At 44.8% G+C, this 10,455-nt stretch overlaps 1 long non-coding RNA gene across 1 annotated transcript; it reads left to right on the top strand.

Moving 5' to 3' along the window:
- Positions 1-7,983: 7,983 nt before the first annotated feature.
- On the top strand, positions 7,984-9,027 carry LOC115074040. Its single transcript, XR_003852174.1, has 3 exons — positions 7,984-8,050; positions 8,234-8,335; positions 8,924-9,027. It is a non-coding gene; the product is annotated as an uncharacterized LOC115074040 (long non-coding RNA).
- The last annotated feature ends 1,428 nt before the right edge of the window (positions 9,028-10,455 follow it).

Genomic DNA, 10,455 nt, shown 5'->3' with positions numbered 1-10,455 from the left:
GCCTCTAGGATTGTATTTTTAAACAATGTCCAAGCCTGTTGAACACTTTTAACCTTTGCAGCTGCACCTTTTAGTTTTTTTCTGACTATTTTCCTCATTTTATCAAAGTTTCCCTTTTGAAAGTTTAGTGTTAAAGCTGCAGATTTACTTATTGTCCCCCTTCCAGTTATTAGTTTAAATTTGATCATGTTATGATCACTGTTGCCAAGTGGCCCCACCACCGATTAGGGATGTGAATCGTTTTTTGACGATTTAAAATATCGTCCGATATATTTTAAATCGTCAAAAATCGTTAGGGCCACGATACAATACCAATTCCCCCGATTTATCGTCAAAAAATCGTAAATCGGGGGAAGGGGGAGGGCAGTAAAACCGGCACACTAAAATCCCCTAAAACCCACCCCCGACCCTTTAAATTAAATCCCCCACCCTCCCGAACCCCCCCCAAATGCCTTAAATTACCTGGGGGTCCAGCGGTGGTCCGGAATGGCAGCGGTCCGGAACGGCCTCCTGCAATTGAATCGTGTTGTCTTCAGCCGGCGTCATTTTTCAAAATGGCGGCACAAAATGGCGGCGGCCATAGACCAACACGATTCGACTGCAGGAGGTCGTTCCGGACCCCCGCTGGACTTTTGGCAAGTCTTGTGGGGGTCAGGAGGGCCCCCCAAGCTGGCCAAAAGTCCTTGGGGGTCCAGCGGGGGTCCGGAAAACGATCTCCTGCCGCGAATCGTTTTCCGTATGGAAAATGGCGCCGGCAGGAGATCGACTGCAGGAGGTCATTCAGCGGCGGTCCGGAACCCCCGCTGAACGACCTACTGCAGTCGATCTCCTGCCGGCGCCATGTTCCATACGGAAAACGATTCGTGGCAGGAGATCATTTTCCAGACCCCCGCTGGACCCCCAGGGACTTTTGGCCAGCTTGGGGGGGCCTCCTGACCCCCACAAGACTTGCCAAAAGTCCAGCGGGGGTCCGGAACGACCTCATGCAGTCGAATTGTGTTGGTCTATGGCCGCCGCCATTTTGTGCCGCCATTTTGAAAAATGGCGCCGGCTGAAGACAACACGATTCAATTGCAGGAGGCCGTTCCGGACCGCTGCCATTCCGGACCGCCGCTGGACCCCCAGGTAATTTAAGGCATTTGGGGGGGGTTCGGGAGGGTGGGGGATTTAATTTAAAGGGTCGGGGGTGGGTTTTAGGGGGTTTTAGTGTGCCGGCTCATGATTTTCATGATTTTCACAATACTTTAAACACCCAAACGGCAACAATACGATTCCCTCCCCCTCCCAGCCGAAATCGATCGTTAAGACGATCGAGGACACGATTCACATCTCTACCACCGATACCTCTCTCACCAAATCCTGTGTTCCACTAAGAATTAAATCTAAAATAGCTCCCTCTCTTGTTGGTTCCTGAACCAATTGCTCCATGAAACAATCATTTATTACATCCAGGAACTTTATATCTCTAGCATGTCCTGATGTTACATTTACCGAGTCAATATTGGGGTAATTGAAATTTCCCATTATTATTGCACTGCCAAATTGGTTTGCTTCCCTGATTTCTCTTAGCATTTCATCATCTGTCTGACCATTTTGTCCATATCCCTATCACTATACTCTTACCCAACACATATGGGATTTCTACCCATATAGATTCTACTGAGCATTTAGTCTCTTGTATGATCTTTAGCCTGTTGGACTCTATACCCTCCCGGACATAAAGTGCCACAGCCCCACCAAGTTGATCCTCCCTATCATTGCGATATAATTTGTACCCTGATATAGCACTGTCCCATTGGTTATCCTCCTTCCACCAAGTTTCTGTGATGCCAATTATGTCAATCTCATCATTTGCTGCTATACACTCTAACTCTCCCATCTTACTTCTTAGACTTCTGGCATTGGCATAGACATTTCAAAGTGTGTTTTTTGTTTGTTTTAACAACATGCTTTTCTGTTGTTTGGGATAATTCGGAAATCATTAGCTTTGGTGATTTTTTACATATAGGCATATGGGCTATGTTTGCTTTTAATGGAACCTCTCTGTTGGGATGCATTAACTCTCCTGTTTCATTAGTATCCTTCAAGGATACATTTCTCCGAACCATGCACTGCTGAGTGACTGTCGGCTTTCCCCCTTGTTCTAGTTTAAAAGCTGCTCTATCTCCTTTTTGAAAGTTAGTGCCAGCAGCTTGGTTCCACTCTGGTTAAGATGGAGCCCATCCTTTCGGAAAAGTCTCCCCTTTCCCCAAAAGTTTCCCCAGTTCCTTACAAAGCTGAATCCCTCTTCCCTGCACCATCGTCTCATCCATGCATTGAAACTCTGGAGCTCTGCCCTCCTCTGGGGTCCTGCACGTGGAACATGAAGCATTTCAGAGAATGCCACCCTGGAGGTTCTGGATTTTAGCTTCCTACCTAAAATCCTAAATTTGGCTTCCAGAACCTCTCTCCCACACTTTCCTATGTCGTTGGTGCCCACATGTACCACGACAGCCGGCTCCTCCCCAGCACTGTCTATAATCCTATCTAGGTGGCGCGTGAGGTTCAAACAGAAAGGGATAATACTCAAGGATACCAGCAATAATCATCTCATTGTCCTCGATTTTGATTTTGAGAGTCCTCAGCTGAGGAAGTCCTGCTGCCTGGTTGCCAGAATGGGGTGTGACTTTCCCTTCCAGAGAGATGTCTTCCCTTTCCTTGCTCTCACTCCCACTCCCACTCCCATCTCCCCTCCCTTCCAACCCCCCTCCTGTCCCTGGCCTGCAAACTCCCTTCCTGTCTGCCCTCTCTCTCTATCCCTAGCCTGCCATTCTCCTCCTTCTGTCCTCACCTACCTATCCCCTTCCCTCTCCTGCCTCCTCCTATCCCTTCCCTTCTGCCTATCTCTACTCCTAGCCCTGTTCCTTCTCCTATTCCTACTCCTCCTTCCTCTAGCGCTCCTGCCCTATTCTTCTCTTCCCCCTCCTCTTCCCCCTCCTCTCCTCTCTCCACCCCCTCCTCTCCTCTCCTCTATCCCCACAACCACCACTCCTTCACATTCTTCCACACTCCTCACTCCTCCTCCACACACCTCCTCACTCCTCCACTCACCTCATCACTCCTCCACACCACCACTCCTCCACAGAAAAAGATGAACAAATGTGACAAACAAACAAAAACTTTAACATACAAATAGATAAAAACAAAGATAAAGGTAAACACAAAGAAAAACCATAAAGAACAGAATAATGCACACAGAAATTGCTAAAAGAAAACCACAACTCACTGAAATTTTGATGGCAGCAGGCAAAGCGTTTGAGTTCAGGCCCTTGTAGAGATGTAAGGGCTGGACGGACAGGCACAGTGTTTCAGGTCAGTCCCTTATAGTGACATAAGGACTGGACGGGCAGGCCCAGCATTTGAGGTCAGACCCTTGTAGTGATGTAAGGACTGGATAGACAGGCACAGCGTTTGAGGTCAAGCCCATATGTGACGTAAGGACTGGACGGGTAAACACAGCGTTTGTCGTCAGGTCCTTGTAGTGATGTTAGGGCTGGGAGGACAGGCACAGCGTTTCAGGTCAGTCCCTTGTAGTGACATAAGGGCTGGACTGACAGCCACAGCGTTTGAGGTCATGCGCTTGTAGTGACGTAATGGCTGGATGGGCAGGCACAGCATTTGAGGTCAGGCCCTTTTAGTGACATAAGGGCTGGATAGACAGGCACAGCGTTTGAGGTCAGGCCCTTGCAGTGACGTAAGGGATGGATGGGCAGGACCAGCGTTTGAGCTCAGGCCCTTTTAGTGACGTAAGGGCTGGATGGGTGGCACAGCATGGGCAGCACAGCATTACGTCACTACAAGGGACTGACCTCAAGGTCAGTCCCTTGTAGTGATGTAAGGGTGGGACAGTGGACAGACAGGCCCAGTGTTTGAGGTCAGGCCCTTGTAGTGATGTAAGGGCTGGACGGGAGGCACAGCATTTGAGGTCAGGCCCTTGTAGTGACTTAAGGGCAGGATGGCCAGGCCCAGTGTTTGAGGTCAGGCCTTTGTAGTGATGTAAGGGCTGGACGGGCAGGCACAGCATTTGAATTCAGGTCCTTGTAGTGACGTAAGGGCTGGACGGACAGGCACAGCGTTTCAGGTCAGTGCCTTGTACTGACGTAAGGGCTGAATAGACAGGCACAGCGTTTGATGTCAGGCCCTTCTAGTGACATAAGGGCTGGACGGGGCAGGCCCAGTGTTTGAGGTGAGGCCCTTGTAGTAACGTAAGGCTGGACGGGCAGGCCCAGCGTTTGAGGTCACGCCCTTGTAGTGATTGAAAGGACTGTACGGCAGGCACAGCATTTGAGTTCAGGCCCTTGTAGTGACGTTAGGGCTGGACAGACAGGCACAGTATTTCAGGTCAGTCCCTTGTAGTGACGTAAGGGCTGGATGGGAAGGCATAGCATTTGAGGTCAGGCCCCTTGTAATGACGTAAGGGCTGGATAGACAGGCACAGCATTTGAGGTCAGGCCCTTGTAGTGACGTAAGGGCTGGTCAGTGGACAGACAGGCACAGAGGTTGAGGTCAGGCCCTTGTAGTGACATAAGGGCTGGACAGTGGACAGTCAGGCACAGTGTTTAAGGTCAGGCCCTTGTATTTATTTTATTTATTTATAACTTTTTTATATACCGAGGTTCAATTAACAAGATTAATTATCACTTTGGTTTACATTACAACCAGCAAAAAATAGAACTTGGAGTTTAAAATAACATTCCTTTACTGTGTTGTTGATGAAGCCTGTGAAGGTCATTTGGCTGTCTATGATTACCCCGAGGTTTCTTACCTTGGGTGAGAAAGTAGGGGACATTGACTGTTGAACGTTATTTAGTGGTACGCTGCCATCTTGTGTGATTAGGATGTATTCTGTTTTGTCGGTGTTGAGTAGCAAATTAAGCTTTGAGAGGATGTTGTTGATGTGGATGAGACAAGTATTCCAATGGAGAAGGGTTTTTTGCAGCGAGTCGGTGATCGGTATCAGGATTTGGACATCGTCTGCATAAAGGTAATATGTAAGTTTCAGATCGGAGAGTAGATTGCAAAGGGGGAGAAGATAGATATTGAATAGTGTCGAGGATAAAGATGAACCTTGAGGAACTCCTAGGGAAGAGATGAAAGGGGGGGATTCTTTGCTGTTAATCTTGACTTTGTATTGCCTATTTTGAAGGAAGGACTTGAACCAGTTTAGTGCGGTATTTTTGATTCCAATCTCTGCTAGCCTGTCCATGAGACACTGATGGTTCACTGTGTCGAATGCAGCCGATAAATCTAGGAGGATGAGAAGACAGGGCCGTTTCTTTTCCAGGTTCATGAGGATGATATCTGACAGAGAAATAAGGAGAGATTCTGTATTTCTAGCTTTACGAAATCCTAGTTGGGCTGGGGAGAGGATATTGTATTGTCCAGAAACTCGAGGAGAGTTGTTTGTTGACAATTCTTTCTAGGATCTTGGCGATGATAGGAAGGTTTGCAATAGGACGAAAGTTTGCTGGGTTGTCGGTGGAGAGGTTAGTTTTTTTTAGAAGGGGTTTTAAGTAGAGATGTGCTTCGTTTTTAGGTATCGGGTCGGGCTTCGGTCGGCCGATTCGTTTAAAAATTTAGCTTTTTCGCGTGTTGGTTTATTTTTTTTACGAACGGAGTTAGTGCGCACTAACGGGCGTAGTGCGCCCTAACTTCCCGTTAGTGCGCACTATCGGGGAGTTAGTGCGCACTACCAAAAACTGCAACTTATAAGTAAAACGTATCAATTTTTAAGGAGTTCGTTAGCTAGATGTATGGTTCTGGGCTCCCACTGGTTCGCACCACCTGGAAAACAGCCAATGGGAATGTAGAATCAGTACTTTAACTCATCCGTAGGTAGTGCGCACTAACGCGGGTTAGTGCGCACAAGGGAGACTGTGTGCGCACTACCTAAAGTTAGTGCGCACTAACAAAAACTGCAACTTATAAGTAAAACGTATCAATTTTTAAGGAGTTCATTAGCTAGATGTATGGTTCTGGGCTCCCACGGGTTCGCACCACCTGGAAAACAGCCAATGGGAATGTAGAACCAGTATTTTAACTCATCCATAGGTAGTGCGCACTAATGCGGGTTAGTGCGCACAAGGGAGACTGTGTGCGCACTACCTAAAGTTAGTGCGCACTACCTTGAGCATGCTCTGTGGGGTCCCCAGAGGCCATTTTGCTTCAAATACACGCACTAAGAAACACGCACTTACAGAGACTGACTACACTATAGATAGACAGACAGTGACACTACAGACTGTCATCATCATTTCTTTCAACTACTTCAATATCTACCACTGTAAGTGTATATTATATATAAATATATAAGGTTTTGTTTTAGTTTTTATACAGTATTACTTTACTAGTTACTTAGTTGGTTAAGTTAAATAGTTAATGCACTTTTTTTCGGTAAAGTAGCATAAAATAATATGGGGAAATAATATGGAGGAAATTAAAAGTTTAACACACAAAGTACTTCATTTAATTTTATGCTAATTTAGTGAAAAAAAGTTTAACAGAGATTGTCAGTGTCAGACAGCTCCCTCCCTGCATTACTAGTGAGAGGGTGGCTTGCTTCACAGACAGGGGGGGAGCTGCCTGACCGTCACTCCTCCCCTCCCCCATGTCCCATCCAGTGAATGGTGTGTGGGTGAGGGCTGAGGGCTGAGACAGCTCCCTCCCTGCATTACTAGTGAGAGGCTGGCTTCACAGACAAGGGGGGAGCTGCCCGACCCTCACTCCTCCCCTCCCCCATGTCCCAGCCAGTGAATGGTGTGTGGGTGAGGGGTGAGGGCTGAGACAGCTCCCTCCTTGCATTACTAGTGAGAGGCTGGCTTGCTTCACAGACAGGGGGGGAGCTGCCCGACCCTCACTCCTTCCCTCCCCCATGTCCCAGCCAGTGAATGGTGTGTGGGTGAGGGGTGAGGGCTGAGACAGCTCCCTCCCTGCATTACTATTGAGAGGCTGGCTTCACAGACAGGGGGGGAGCTGCCCGACCCTCACTCCTCCCCTCCCCCATGTCCCAGCCAGTGAATGGTGTGTGGGTGAGGGGTGAGGGCTGAGACAGCTCCCTCCCTGCATTAGTGTGTGAGCTTCTGAACAAACAGGTGTCCTATAGCACATACTTTTTTTCATCTTCTTTTTTATTTTCTCATGGTAGGATGGAACGTGAAAGGGAGTCTAGTGAAGCTGAGGACAGGGAGTCTGACTCCTCCCCACCGTTCTCCTCCAAGGTGGCAGCAAGGACCTGCTTTACACGGGAAGATGTGGACCTCCTGGCTCGGCTCATCCTCCTGGATGAGAGGAACCTCTACACCCCCCCAGGCAGCAGGCCTAACTTGGAAAGGGAGACTGCTGCCTGGGCCTCTCTCCAGGAGGAGTTTTGCTGGCGGGCCTCCTACCCTCGTGAGGTGGAAGACCTCAAAAAGAAAGGTGAGAAATAATAATGTTGATCATGTTATTCAATTATAAATTATGTATATTATTTTGTCATTGAAAATTGAATAGAGTATGATAGTAATACTAGCTACAGTAGCTAGTAGCATAGAGTGAGTTATATAATTATAAACTAATAATTAACTACTATAAGTAATAAAAGTTATAATGTTAAGTAAATATATTTTAAAAAAACAGAAATACTAGTAGCTACTAGCTAGCTAGCTACTAGTGTACCACCCTTACCCTATACTATACTAGTATTAATACTTAATAACAAGACTACAAAGGAAATAAAATTATCTGTGGTATATTATTGATATTTATATTTATCGTTTTGAAATGGTGGTATTTGGGATTTTTTTGAAAGCCACATTGAAATATAAATTAAATAGTATTTTTTTATAACTAACTTTTGTATGTTGCATAAAAAATAATCTAGTAGGTCAAGGCAAAACATGGGCATGTTGTAATAATTAATCAATGTTATTCTTTTTCCTGTATATTCCTCTAATTTTCAGGTCGCCATTTGCGATTACACGAGAGTAGGTGGCTCGAGGAGGTCCGCCGAATCTTGCCCCGTTCCGTTCTGGTAGGTTGTTTTCAGAATACTACACAAGAACAACACATTACACAACTATTCAATTAATTGTAATGGAATTTGTGTTTAAATATGTTTGTTTACTATAACAGTGAATGAATCATTGTATCTGATCTCATTCTTGTTTTTAAAATTTTAACTGTTGTTCTCTGAATTTTGATTTGTCTTGTACAGAACCACACCCAGGCAGGGACGAGGCGGGGCTTCCTGGGCCTAGCAGGAGGCAGAGCTGACACCAGAGGAGGACGGAGGCACCAGCGCCAATGAGTGGTCTAGGTAATAATATATCTTGGCCAGTACAGTAGTATATATTATCTGAGGCTGAAAAACAAAATCTTTTTTTTTATATCAGTCAGTTATAGTGGCTGGGGATTGGGAATGGGGGGATGTGTGTATTTATTTATTTATTTATTTGTATATGTTAAATGACACTGAGTGGCTATGATGGTAAACTAAAGAATTGAAGGTGAAAAAAAAGAAGCGGTTTGTAGTGTACCTCCTACCATCATATTCTGTGTAACCTGAGAGTGACTATTATTTCTCCTTCCAATCCTTCAAATTATGTATTATCTCTAATCTATGTTGATTGATTTGATATCCCTCCACTCTCCCCCTCACTCCTTCTCCCCTGCAATGGACTCCTCATTTTTATTTATTTTTATTTAAAAGTGTTTGTATACCGTCTTTACAAACAGTGTTTAATCCTCAAGGTCAATAAACTAAGTAAGGGGTAGATTATTTTATAAACTTGCTCGCACGCATCCAGTATTTGCTTATTTATTTGTCATATCTGACTATGTAATGTATGTAATGTATTGTTCTGTGTCTCATGTTGAATTATTTTTTTTTTACATTTCTTTACAGGACAAGAGGAACCTCCGGCGGCCCAGCAGTACCAGCGCCAGCACCAGCACCAGCACTACTACTGCCGTACTTCCTCCAGGATCTCCTCCTAGCTGTAAATGCTGTGCACAATTTTCAAAGCTGGAGGAGATCCTGCAGGACAGTACGGCAGTTCCAAGGCGAAATATGATGCCGACTTCAATGATGTTGCAGCAGAAGGTCTCTGACATTCAAGAGAGTGTCAGCAATGTGGAGAGGAGGTTGTCAGCCCTGGAGTAGGCCCCTCAGGAGCAGAGGGAAATGGCTTCTTCTCCTCACGAGATGCCTCATGAGGAGGAGGTGCCAGTTCTCTCTGCTTCAGAGCAGGCTTCTCCGGTGGCGGCACCCTCCTCTCCACATGATGACCCTGCTGCAACATCATGAAGTCAAGGCATCATATTTCGCCTTGACCTGGGCTCCTCCACTCATTTTTTTTTTTTAAATAAAAAGAAAAATATATTTATTTGTTATATATTTGAAAAAATAAATGTTAAAAATTTTTGAAAATCTTTGTTTGTTCTTTTTTATATATTATTTTATGAGTCATTTAACTAATAATAATTATTCCAAAATTAAATAGTATGGTACTACTAAATTATAAAGAGCAGACATGTATGGATGTATGTCTATTATAATCCAACACATTTCATTGTTTTAGTAGTAACTAAGTTAGTCATACACTTCCATAAAACATTCAGTCTGGCTGAATTAGCACAAGTTGTATACTTGTGAGCAGTAGCGCCAACGTCAAGGCTTCAACCGTGGCTACTGACCATTCACACATCTTTCAACCTGGCCAATGCAATATTGTGCACTGTGTGCAGTGTGTGCAGCACTCAAGCTACTGCAATGACTCACACGTCGATGCCAAAAATTGCTGCATGACCAAGACAGCCATTTGAAGCAAAAAATGTAATGCTTGTGATACTAAAGTAGGAGTAAGAAGAAAGCAGACTCATGAACAAAAAATCCTTCAGAAATGTACAACTTCTGGGTGCTCAGTTTTCTCTTTTTATTAGGATTTCTTAAGGTCTTTTGTTTGTTCCACATGATTCTGATTTCTTAGTCCTAGTACTAGTAGTAGTAGTTAGTTAGTTCCTGTAGTCTGTTAGTACTTTACTATACTTAGTATTGCTATGAACAACAATACTGGACTGGCAGAATTACAGGCAATAAAATACATTCTCTGCTTTAAATGGGCTCCTAGGACACATGGAAAATTTGGTATCAAAGTATATCTATTCTATTCTGCAATCTCTGCATACATTACCAGTACACAGCTACACACACACTCAAGGGTGTTTGTATATATTTGGTTAATCAATATATTGTTACAGTAGTGGATATAACAGTAACAGGTATAGCTAGCTAGTAGCTAGCTACTACTAGTACAGCCACTAGCTACTTAGTTAGAGTAGCAACCTCTCTGTGCGCTGTAAATGCAATTTAATATTGTATTGGCCTGAAATTCTTTCATACTTCATTCACACAATCATGCTGTCGGAGATGGATGC

The sequence above is a fragment of the Rhinatrema bivittatum genome, chromosome 12 (assembly GCF_901001135.1).
Source record: "Rhinatrema bivittatum chromosome 12, aRhiBiv1.1, whole genome shotgun sequence".
In the NCBI taxonomy this organism is placed as follows: Eukaryota; Metazoa; Chordata; class Amphibia; order Gymnophiona; family Rhinatrematidae; genus Rhinatrema; species Rhinatrema bivittatum.
This window is presented reverse-complemented; position numbering and strand designations above follow the sequence as displayed.